Consider the following 12,843-nt stretch of genomic DNA (forward strand, 5'->3'; position numbering starts at 1 on the left):
GTGTGTATATCAGCCAGCTGCAGAACTGTAAAACACTTTAAAACACTTTTAGAGGATGTGGGAGAAAACACTCCCTTTCTCCCCAAGCCAGCCCTCGCTCCTGCGGGTGTCTGTAGCCAATGCAAGGGGCAGGGCTGGAGCCCTGCTCCAGTGAAGCCGGTGCAGGTTTGCTCTTCAGGGCAGAAAGGCAGGATTTGATCAAAATTAACCTCTCTGGGCTGGCTTCAGAAGTGGCAGGATGTAGCAGAGGCAACAGCCTGATCTGGGCTGGGATGCACAGTTCATACAGAGATATCTCTGGCCAGAGCCCAGGGCCAGTTGCTCTACCATTGCATGCCAGGGAGGATCCTCAAAGACAAACATCCCCAGTGCCCAGCTTGCCAGGCACTGAACAAGACCAGGTGATATCTCCATCCTTAGGTGGGTTACTGTGATTTCCTGGCTGGTTGGAAGCTCCTCCGTATCCCTCGGAGAAGCACAAGCGTATCTCCTGCAGTCAGATATTCACTGGCAGGAATGGAGCTGTAGTCCTCACTGGAATTCACATGAAATCCCTTTCTCATCTGCGAGCTCGGGAACATTACTGTCAGTTTGCTGTTGTATTTTCCAAGTGCTTTAACACATGTCTAGCAAGACTGCTACGGGGTCCCAGGGAGCACATTTACAGCAGCCTTTCAAATGAGCCTGATGTGGGTGATGTGGGGGGGGCTGAGCCCAGGGTCCATGTTCTGCATGTCCCTCTCCTGAAGGCTCAGGCAGCACTCAGTTACCAGATACAGCAGATAAAGGTCTTTACATTAGATAAGGCGCTGCTGTGTTGACAAGGACAAGCAGTGCACTGAAAGCAATGAAGATACAAGCCTCAAAGGGAGTAGCACAAGAGGGCAGGGGAATCCTGCTCGCTGGATAGGCTTCCAGTAGGTTTCCAGTGGGTTTCCACTAGGATGGATGTCTCTGGGCCCATTCTGCCAGCTGACCTCTTTCTTGCCCACGCAGCTCAGTCTCTCACTTCTGGAGATTACCCAGAAACAGGCTAAAAGCAGCAGAGCTTTTTGTGCACCCTGCTCCCTGAGGGCCAGGCAGGGAGCCTGCCACTGCTCACCCACCCAGCCGCTTCTGGCCAGAGACGTCTCTGCCCCCTGGATTTGCCAACCCATCCAGGTCCTCATTTGGGAAAAACAAGTAAACAAACAACCAACCCACACCAGAAACCACCTTGGCCAACTCCTCACGTCCTCCCTCTGAGCAGAGTGGGTTCAGAAGAGTCAATGGTTTTTCACTATGTGGGTGTGATTAATGAACTTAATCACAGGATACTTTGATCCATCTCTTGTTTTTAAAGGATAGTCAAAAACAAGAAGAACTGCTGCTCTTGGTGCTTCTGTAATTTCGTTAATCGTGGAAACTAGCGAGACTTTTGCATAGTCAGCACTTGCATGCATTATAAAACATATTTGCAAAACACAACAACACTTGCTTTTATATTCCAAAGCTAGCAAGCATATCCTAGTTGGCAGAAAGCTCAAAGGATATTTATGAAGACTCAAAAATCTTGCAGGAATTTAATTAAATTTTAATCTTGGTAGCACTCATACAGATCTGCTTATACAATGTCAGCTGCAAACAAAGCTGCTTCACCAGTTAGGTCTTCTCCATTCAGTTTGGTGGCCACTCATCAGCAAGCCTGCTCACATCTCCCCACACAGAGCTGCTGGAGATGATCCTGCTTGAGGAAGCCCCTCTGTGCCCCAGGTCCTTTACTCCCACCTCACATGCAAACAGCACCTGCTGTTTGGAGCACCGGGGCCGTGCTTGCAAAGCCTGCAGCTGGAAAACAGCCATTTGTAGCTGATTTGCCTTTTGCCGCTGGTGGAGACAGAGCTGCATGGGCTGGCCACGGAGGGGGCTGCAGAGGGGCCACTTGCGTGGAGCTCGCCTTGGTGGGCGGCACCCACCAGTGCCACTGTCCCCACCGGTGCCACCGGGGTGCTGGACGAAGCAGAGCTCCATCGCTGGGCCGTCGCTGGTCCCTGGCCTCACTGCTGCCCCCCGACTGCAACGCTCAGAGGGTTTCAGCATCTTTGGAGTGAATCACCGTCACTGCGGCCGCAGTGCTGCCCCTGCGCACAGCTCTCTGCGAGGAGCCGGTCCCGTGTGCTGAGAGGTTTGGGGGAAGCCCAGCCGAGGCCAGCAGGGGCCCAGCAGTGCCCACAGAAAGCACAGAACGTTTTGTAAAGGGAGGAGATTTAGATTCAATTAAAAAAATGAAACTTTTAAGGCGAGTGAATTCCTTCAGTTTTCATTGGTGAGTACATGTTTGCTCATGGCTTGAGGCATTTAAACTCTGACTATTCTCTGCTCCAAAAAAGTGCTACAAGCAACAGCTCTTTGCTTATAATGAACTGGAAATACTGGCAAGTCTCCATCTCCTTCAAATATTTTCCCTTGTATCTTCAGAGGTTAAAATGAATTATTGTGAGATGGAACAGATGTAGCATGCAGTCAGTGACATTCCTCCAGCGTTTAAAACTCATTTTTCTATCCTCTAAAATATGTAAGCAGCAGTTACTGTCTGTTGCCCTGAGCAGGATGATCTCCAGCGCAGACATCCTTCCCGCAGCACGGCACTGGCCCACAGCACTGGTGCCCAGCATGGGCCCACAGCACTGCCACTGGGCTTGTGCACTCCTTGTGGGCTTGGGGACGTGGCACTGGTGGGACCTGCCTGGTCCCATCATGAAACCATCAAGCTCTACACCGAAACAAGGGAAACTTCATGGCCCGAACTGTCAAGCATACAAATCACTGTTGTGCATTTGCACCAGAACTAATGAAGCTCCTAGAAAACCCTGCTGTGACAGCAGAGTCCTTCCAGCAACCTTCTGTGATACATTTACATCAATAATTGCACTAATAAGGATAAAAGTGATTAACAAGCCCAAGGAACCCACAGTTGCTCATGCTCCTGTACTCCCGCATGGTAAGCTTTCTTTCCCAGTCAGAAGCAGGAGGGATGGAGCCATTCAAGCCGTTAGGGTTTGTCCCAGGAGCTCAGCTCCCTGTACTGATGTGACCCAACAGTGTGGTTTGGTGAGTGGGCAAGGCCTGATCCTGCCCAGTGTGTAAGCCTGGAGCTCAGATTCAGCTGAAGCCTACGGTGGCACTTGGTGTTAGTGGGGGCGCTACCAAAAGAGGACCTGTAGTGCTTCAACCACAGAGGTAGTCTATGCATAACCTTTGGGACAAGATGAAGTTCATTTTGGGGCAGTTCCTAAACCAGTGCAGCCCAGCAGATCTGCCAGTGCCTGCTGTCCTCCCCAGCCAAACCCACTCCGTGTCTCACTGTAAACGTCATGCAAGGCTGGTTCTGGAGCAGCAATGACATAACATTTTTGTAAGCACTAAGAAAACCCATGTGACACAGTATTCCAGCTCATACCCTTGTTTACTCAGAACACTCATTTTTGTGACATTATGGCAAGGGAGAATAGTTTGGGTTTCAACACAAATAAGAGACAGGGAGAGGTGAGAGAAGGCATTCAAATGACCCATCCAGTATTGGAGGGGAAATGCAGTGAGTTAGAAGTGGTTAAACAGGAATTATGCAACAGCATTAACATGTCTAGGTCAGGCACTTACACATCGACACACTTCTCTTGTACTGACAGTACAGAGACATCTTCCATCCCTCTCCCTTGGCCCAGCATCATCACAGGACTGAGGCAGGCAAAGCCTTAACCTGGGCATACCTGGCAAAGCAGAAATGATGCTCTTTCTGTGCATTGAATGAATCACTGTCTCATGGAAACGGGGCTGGGCTATTTCACTGGGCTATTTTACACACATTTATCCTACACATATAATCTAGTTTGGATTTATTTAGAAGTAAAGGTAAGACAGAAGGTGGACTGTGTGAGTGCATTTCCTGGGAGTTGCTCACTGGCTGGAGAATGGAACTGGGAGAATGCAGGACAGCTCAGTACACAGAAAATTAAGTACATCCCAAGAAAAGATTTGTGATTTATAGAATTTCAACAGCATTGAATGTTACAAAACATAGTAAAATGCTTGTAAAAGTCAATGAATTAGTCCCCATGTGTGGAGGAGGTCTCAGACCAGGTGCTTTGGTTGCAGCCAGAATGGGGTAGGCTCTGCCCTGCTCTGGGCTTTCTTGGGTTTCCAGTGGCATTTCAGGGATGTAGCACATCACAGCTTTGGGGAAGGGAAACGTTACGGTTCTTGCTCTCTCCTTTTTCTAAATTAAACATAAAACCCCACTGGCTGGTTGTGAGGTCAGCAGCCCTGCTCAGGAGCAGGGGGTGGTGAGTGAGCAGGCTGCTCGGCTGGGACAGGCTGCGCCAGGACGGTGAGCGGAGCAGCCCTGCTGCGTTTTTTGGTCAGTGCTGTGGTTGCCCATGAGTAAGTTCAAAGATGTAAACTTCTCTGGAGACATAAACAAAATGGGCAGCAGCAGCTTTTCTATAACTGAAACAAGTCCTCAAACCCCTTGGCCCTCTTCCTTTTTTTCTCTCCCCCCGCCCTTTTTAAACAAATGCCAGAAGCCTTTCCTGTAGAAAAAGGAAAATCACCGGTGGCCAAACCACTACATTTGTGCTTTTGGTCCTTGTCCTAATGGGGTGTGAGGCTTGGCTGCTGCTGCAGCAGTGACAGATGGCCAGCCACGCTGTTTACTTTGCATTTCCCCCCATTTGGCTGCAGCATCCACATGTGCACAGTGGCCCTTGCCACGGGTGGCCAGTTTTGGCTTCCCAGCTCACTGCTCCGTGCCCAGCGCCCAACACCAACTGCAGTGTGAGTACTGAACAGGAAATACCACAATGGCTCCTAGCAGGCTTCATTAATGAGATTAAGCTGTAATTATGTTGCCTTCTGTTAAAATATTAAAGAGTGCAACCTCCCTTGCACAGAGAACAGCCTGTTTCTGGAAGGAGCTCAGCTGCCAGGCATCCCCCTGGGTGCCCGAGGAGCACCATGGCTGGTGTGGAGCTCCCCATCCCCTGCCTCTGGCCCTGGTGAGGGGCACCCATGGGCACTCTGGACTCACAGGGATTGTGAAAGGTCTCCTGTACATGCTGCAAGGAGCCTCCAAATGCTCTGCCTGGAGATTTGCTCAACTTGGGGCTGGGGGGAGTTTCTGCCTTTGCAGGTAGAAAACCATGGAAAGCATCAGCCCAGGGATGGGGATCCATCCTGGAAGGAATCAGAGATCTGAGATGAAGGGCTCCCCAGGTCAGGGAAGCCCAGGGTGGCCAGACAAGCAGCTCGTGGTCACCACGCCATGCAGTGGTCCAGCCCACGCACACACTGCTGCCTCGGGTTTAATTATTGATCAGCCCACTCTGTTTGCAAAACGGCCCATGAATAAGTCATAAACTTCCCCAACACGGTCACGGCTTGCTGAGAACCTGCGGGGCCGGCAGGGGCTGGGCAGGGGCTGGGCAGGGGCTGACTCTGCCCCTGGTTTCGGCTTTCCGACTTCAAGGCAGGAGGAGGAGCAGAGAGGTGGGATCCCGACTCAGCTTGCACAATTGCTCCAACCAGCTCTTTCGGCGAACAGCCACACAACAAGCACGTTTGCCATAGTTTATGTGACATAAAGGCATAAAGTCAAACCGAGCTGAACCAATTCCCATGTTTCTGCTAATATTTACAGGCAGCTTTGTTCTAACACCACGTGAATACAGCACAAACAGAGAAACAAAAGGAGGAGGAGGCCAGCTTAAAACAAATGAGTTTTCTAGTTTTAAAACACAGAAAACAAATTTAGAGAGGCTTTTCTCAATTTATGATAAAATGCTAGCAGGGTTTACAGCAACGGAGGGCATTCTGCAGTCTGAGCTCCCCAGAGGGGTGATGGAAGCTGTTCCCAGACCGCTTTGTGTGATCTCGCCCTCCTTGGTGTCTCCTTGAATTTAAAATGATCTGTTTATGAGGTTAGAAACAGTTTGGCAACTTAGTATTTTGCCCTCATAAATTCCTTTTCATCTGAGGATCTCAGAGTAGTTTATAAACATGAAGGAAGCCACAAAACACCCATGCAGAGCCTACCCTCTCATACTTGTCCAACAAGTGTGGAAGCAGAAACAGAGCCTGCCCAGGTCTGCAAAGGGGAGGATGTCTCCTCACCATGTGGGGAATTTCCTTGAAGCCATATTGTGGCAGATTTCAAACACACACAAAAGACAGGAAAACCGACACTGTTGAACCGGGACGTTCTAGCCATCTTCCCCAAAGCAATGTTAATCACACACCATACCAACACCCTCACTGATCCTGAGGCAGGAGTGTTCTGGCATCACATGTGGGCATCAGGGCAAACCTCCACTTTTACTCCTACCGCTACAGCACAGTCGTGCTGCAAGCAGACACATGCCTGCGGGCAAAGTACCCTTCTGCTCCTCATCACTCCCAAAGGCACGGCTAACCCTTTTGGAGGTTGACCCCAGAGGAAGCAGAATTCTCTTGAAAACACCCCAAAAGGCAAGCTGTTTGTTGCCAGAGAGGCCAGGGAGCAGGAACAGGGACATCAGAGAGGCCGTCTGCTAGCCTGGCCCTAGCCAAAGCCCCTGGAAGGGAAGAGGCAGAGGCTTGCCTCTTCTCTGTCACACTTCTCTGGTCAGTCCTGGGAGCATCTTTTCTCTTTGAGTCCTCCTCTCCAGAGGTGCCTCCTGATCCATTCTCAAGCCCTGCACCCCTTCAGGTGCCTCTGCTTTTATATACCATTGGTGTGGCAATGGGGTGCAGGGCTCTGCAATTCTTTAAGTATCTCCCACTTTAAGTGCCTTGTCCTTAGGAGAAAAAAAGGGACTTGTCACCATTTAGGAGAGGTAAAGAGCTGATGGAACAACACTTTAAAATGGTAGAGGAAGTCCCACGTTTCAGGTAAAACTCTGAATTGTCAACATGATTAGGCATCACTCTGCCAGGGAAAGCCTTCACCCTCAACATGACTCAACCGTGTCCCACTCCCTGCACAGCCCTGCTCTGCCTCACAGTGTCGAGGCCACGCTCGGGGTCCTGCTGATGAGAGTTTGGATTTCTAAATCACTTCTGAAGGGCATAACCCAGGTGCTTCATTTACTGAGTTATTTTACTTCCCATTCCATCCATTGCCACATTTAATTTTAACCTGCGTTGCTCATTACTTGCAGGAGTCAACTTTATCACACTTGCTAATGTGTCTCCTGTGTCTCTTTTTGAGGTGGTTCTGGTTTGATTTGTTCCGGTTTTCTGCTGAAGAACCAGGACAGGGCTGGCAGCACAAACCAGATGTTTTGTTGTTCTCACTATAGGACTCCTGAGCACACACTGACTGACAGGGTGGCTGACACAGCCCGGGGCTGGCTGGGGCGGAGCTGGGCTGCTCTGTCCTCTCCCCTACTTGAACACCCATACAGGTGGCTGGAGGTATTCAGGACTAATTAAAAACGTACATTTGCATATTCTAGACTGTTTTGTTAATTATATGCTTCATGGCACAGTATGTCTGGATGCTCAGGCTTGTGTTAGTATCCCAAAATAATGTGCAGTCTCTTTACCCAGCAGTGAGTTCTGACTATTTACAGCCTTGGCTCTGAAAAGCAGGAGCAGCTCCCATAAGGCAGTCTTAAAAGCAATGTATTTCAGGACATGTCAGTCGTGATGGAGCATAAAGCCCGGGCTGCCCCAGGACCCTGAACGTGATCCCACTGCCAGGGCTGCAGACAGATGCAAATCTGGCCCCTGGTCCCGCAGAAAGAATCGCTTACACACTGTCTGGGCACACGCTGCTACGGACAACGAGATGCAAAGCGGCGTAGCGGCATTTTCCATTCAGCGCAGAAATGCTCGCGGTGAAAGGACATTGAACTGGGGAGCTCATGGCAGGAAGCATCTGATCCGAAAGCTGGCTTGTGCTGTGAAACACAATTGGGATTGCCTGACAGGCGCATTCCTCCTGGCAGACGTTGATGTGGACAAGGGGATGTGGTCGGGAGGCCACGCGGTGCCAGAACGAGGCACAGTTGTCAACAAAGCCTGGGGCTCTGGCACCTACTGCCAAACGGGGTGGGCAAGCAAACCACACATGACCCACCACTGAACAAATCCCACACTTCTTGGAGGCGAATTTACTGCACTTATCCTATGCACCCAAAACACTCATTTGCTCTCAAGTGCTAGCTGGAGGGATCGGTGGGCAGGAAAGATGGTCCCAGAGTGAGCCTGGTCCACCTGCCTCTGATGTGCTGACATGAAAGTGCAACAAACAGATGGGAACTGCTCCATCACTGTGAGCCCCACCATGGAGGAGTTGCTCCAGCACAGAGGAGCTGCTCCCCCACAGTGAGCTCCAGCACAGAGGAGCTGCTCCACCATGGCAAGCCCCAGCAGAGAAGAACCATAGAATTATTTTGGCTGGAAAAGACCTTAAAGAGCATCAAGTTCAACCCCTCACTTCACACTGCTAAACCTACCACTAACCCATGGCCCTCAGCACCTCAATTGCACAGGACAGGGACTCCACTACCACTCCCTCACCTCCCTGGGCAGCCTGGGACAGAGGCTAACAACCCTCCCAGGGAAAAAGTTTTTCCCAATCTCCAATCTAAACCTCCCTGGTGCAACTTGAGGCCATTTCCTCTTGGTCTGTCACTTGTTACTTAGGAGAGGAGGAGGTGATGCCTCAGCTTCACATGTTCTTTTCTGAGCTCTCACCTCTCACAGACACTACAGGTGCTGTAAGCATCCCCAGAAGCACTGGAAAAGCATCTCCCACAGACTAGTGGACCAAGGCTTTAGACAGCACGAGACATGTCTTTGTTGAGTTTTCTGCTGGAAATAGGGAGTCAAAAGCAGTGGCCCAAGGAACCACAGCACTACCATGGAAAAAGCTACACCAAAGCTAAGCAGCATATGTGGAAATGTCTGAGGGTTAAGTTTTCTGGCTTCTGCTCCAGAAGGAGCTACCCATCCTGCTGGCACAACCCTGCCCTGACTGAGGCTGTCCTTTGGCAGAAAATGCTAAGACCCCAGGGCAAGGTCAATTAACCAGGTCCTCAGCCACCAAAATTGTCTCTCTGTGTTTGGTGACTCCTGGATTTAGATGCCAGGTGGGTGCTGTGCATGAAAGAAGTGGGGAAAAGCGGGCCACACCAGTTTTGGTTGCCAAATCTCTCTCCCTCTTTCTCTTCCACGGCAGCTAATGTGAGAAAGAGGAATCCCACTGTGTTACAACAGGTACAGGAAAACAAGATCCATGATTAGAAAAGTAAATGTATTCCAGTTAACAGCAGCTTGTTTCCAAGTGTGCTGCAAGAGCCATGCATGAAAAAGTGCCTGAGACGCTTTTATGAGGAAACTTGAGTGCCTGAGCTGAATAACAAAAGCCAATGAAAACTTAACAATAATGAATCAAAGCCTTTAAACAGTAAGGGTATGTTCCATTTAAGTGGCATCAGACTGTGTGTACAGTAAAATTTGTTATTAAAAATGCTCCAGCTTTTCCATTCTTGTTTAATACGGTATCATTTCTCATGCAAGGGCATGACAGATACAAAGTCTGTCAGCTGCTGAGCAGAGAGCTGTAAAAGTGCAGAACCTTAACACTGTAAAGGGTGTGCTTCTCACCAACTTCCTTCATCACCAACATTACCTAACAGTAAAATCAGAAGAACTGAGAGGGAGACAGTCCCTGAGTACATCTTGAGATGCTTTATACAGAATTATTTTCAGCATTTCTCTGTTTAATCCATTTCTCGGTCTGCATGACTCCTACACAGAGCACCAGGGGGGAGAGACCATTATAAAGAGGAAAAAAATACTTCAGTAAACCACAAAGTAAACTAGAGGGCAGCTGGAGAAATACAGGGAATCCAGGCAGAAACAAAACAAAGCTAGAGAAGTCTTAGCAAGCTGCTTCTGTGCACTAGGAAAAAGCTTCCTTAGAATTACCCAAGTTTTCTAAAAGCAAACACTCTGGACAATATCAATCCTCCTTTAACACATCTGTTACAGAAGTTAAGGCTTGAGATTCGATGTTATAACACCACATTGTTAACAAAAGCAACGAGGAAAGGTCAGAGTGGGTCCCTCTGACTTGTGACAGGGTGGTGAGGAGGGGGAAGCACCCATTTCCTCCAAAGCCTTACCGATTGGGACATCAGAGTCTGGTGGTGGTCCCAACAACGGCAAAATATCTGAGACAGGGGGGCAGAGGCAGCTCTGCACCCGGGGGGAAATGGATTACCACATCTGGAGTTAGGAAAAGCAGCTTTAGAAAGCATTTTTTTTCTCAATAGCTGTTTTGCTGTCCTCCTCTCCAGCACTTCCTGTGAGTTCTCATGAATGAGTAGTTCATTGCTGCAGGACTCAGGATAACTCGCAGTGCCCTAATATTTTATTTCCTCTTTCCAGGTCTTATTATTACTGTGAATTTTATAATTTACCTAAAGATTTTGGGTTTTTTTCTCCATTAACAAATATCCTGTGGCTTTGGTTGTGGTCTTACCTAGAGCAGAAGTCCTGCAGATGCTTCTTGATTCTATGTTCTACATGATTGTTGTAACAGGTGGGCTTAGACCTTTCCAGTCCTCTGTCTCTAGGAGGTACGGCAGATCTCAGATGCACTGTCCCACCACAACCACATCAAAACCAGAGCAAACATACCTGAAGCTGTGTGACATCTGACTCAATGCTAAAGTGCCAGAAACAGCACTGCAGGATCTGGTGAAGCTATCCATTGATTTGCAGGTGCAGTTGCTGTGATTGTTGCACCACATATGACACTGTGGAGTTAACAAAAGGTAAAACTCACTGTCTTGAATTATACAGAACTCATTACAACCCTCTATCTCAGCCCGACACCACCAGTGTTTGTTGCATTCCTGCACAAATTGATTCATCCTTCTTAAAGCAATCAAATTAGTGCCGTTATTAGTGTGTCTGATTCACTATGTGAACTTGTAAGCTTCGGTGTAATTACTAAACTTGAGACTGAGGGAAGGGTGCACCATTTTGACAGAAAGAGTTCATTTCCAGCAGTCGGCTCGGGACGGGCAGAGACGGCCGTGAAGGCAAGACAAGGGTGCCACCTGCAGACTGCCTCAAACTTTGGGAAATGGGATCAAAACGTAAACTCCGTCCGAGAGGACAAGGCCGGGCCATACGGCCAGGCAAGTGATCTGCTCGTGCAGCTTCCGAATCAAACAAAACTACTGTCCACTTGATAATACTATCACATCACAGAACCCGGGTAATTTAAAACACATGCACAACACATTCAAAAAATATGCTCTCTGCTATCATTTTTTGAAGAAATATCAGTGTGTTCATCAAATTAAATTAGATTTCTTGTATAAAACCTAAAAGTCCTTAAGAAAGATGCTAAAAAGTATATTTCACACGTGTAAGTGAAAGTTGTCTGAGCTTTGTACTTGCATGTACTTGTTGAGGAAAGAAATGTGTCGCATAAATATGAAATGAGTAGGCAGGAAAACCTCAGTGAATCATACAGAAAGCTTCCAGGAATCTAGCTCTCAGTACTTCCAAAGTCCTACCCTTCTAATAGAAACACAGCCACTCTAATGACTTTTCCAATTGTTCTCTTGTTGAAGTAAAAAATAGGCTCTGACTAAGGCACTGATACTACCATGACAATGACTAAGGCTCACGGCTACTCTGAGGCTCTGAAATGTATGACTGTGCATACTGCAAAAAGCACACGCTGCTGAGTACGAAAGCCCTGACTCACTGCCTGACTGGCACAAGTTTACCTGCAGCCACATTGCCCCTCAGAGGAAGGAGGCCCACCAGGCAGTGCACTGGAGCTCCCAAGTTCTCTACAAGGAGCTGCTGCTGGCTACCCACAAGGCACAGATGGCCAGGAGGCCCTCAGGTGTGCCCAGAAAGCGGCTATCCGGGGATCTTTCCCTCCCCTGGCTGCACAACCCTTGCCCGTGTAAATGCGGAGACAGCTGGCAGAAGGCTGCACGCCTTCCCCTCTCTCAAGATGGGTCATACCCCCCTCAGCCATACAATCCCACACCATACTCCGTCTCCTCACTTGGCTGTACCCCCTGTCACTGGCCATCATCCCCTCAGCCATACCCCTTTCAGCTATATGACCCCACACCACACTCCGTCCCCTCACAATGCCATACCCCCTGCCATTGGCCATCATCCCCTCAGCCATACCCCCTTCAGCTATATGACTCCACACCACACTCCGTCCCCTCACTATACCGTACCCCCACCATCGCATCAGCCATACCTCCCCACACCACACTCTATCTCCTCACAATGCCATAACTCCTATCACCAGCCATCATCCTCTCAGCCATGTGCCCCCACACCACACTCTGTCCCCTCACTATACCATACCCCCATCATCCCCTCAGCCATCCATCCCCACACCACACTTGGTCCCGTAACAGTGCCATATCCCCCATCACTGGCCATCATCCCCTCAGCTATAACCCCTCAGCCATACCTCCCCACACCACACTCCGTCCCCTCACAGTGCCATATCCCCCATCACCTCCATCATCCCCTCAGCTATATCCCTTCAGCCATGCGCCCCCACACAACACTCTGTCCCCTCACCATACCGTACCCCCATCATCCCCTCAGCGATATCCCTTCAGCTATATGACCCCACACCACACTCCATCCCCTCACACTGCCGTACCCCCCGTCACCGCCCATCATCGCCTCAGCCATTCCCCCCCTACCCCCGCCACACACCCCTCAGCAACCCCTCCCAGGCCCTATTTCCCCGCCCCTTCCCCCTCACACCCGCTGTGGCGAGAGACCCCGCGCCCTCAGGCAGCTTTTAGAATCGTTTTT

The sequence above is a fragment of the Colius striatus genome, chromosome 11 (assembly GCF_028858725.1).
Source record: "Colius striatus isolate bColStr4 chromosome 11, bColStr4.1.hap1, whole genome shotgun sequence".
NCBI lineage: Eukaryota > Metazoa > Chordata > Aves > Coliiformes > Coliidae > Colius > Colius striatus.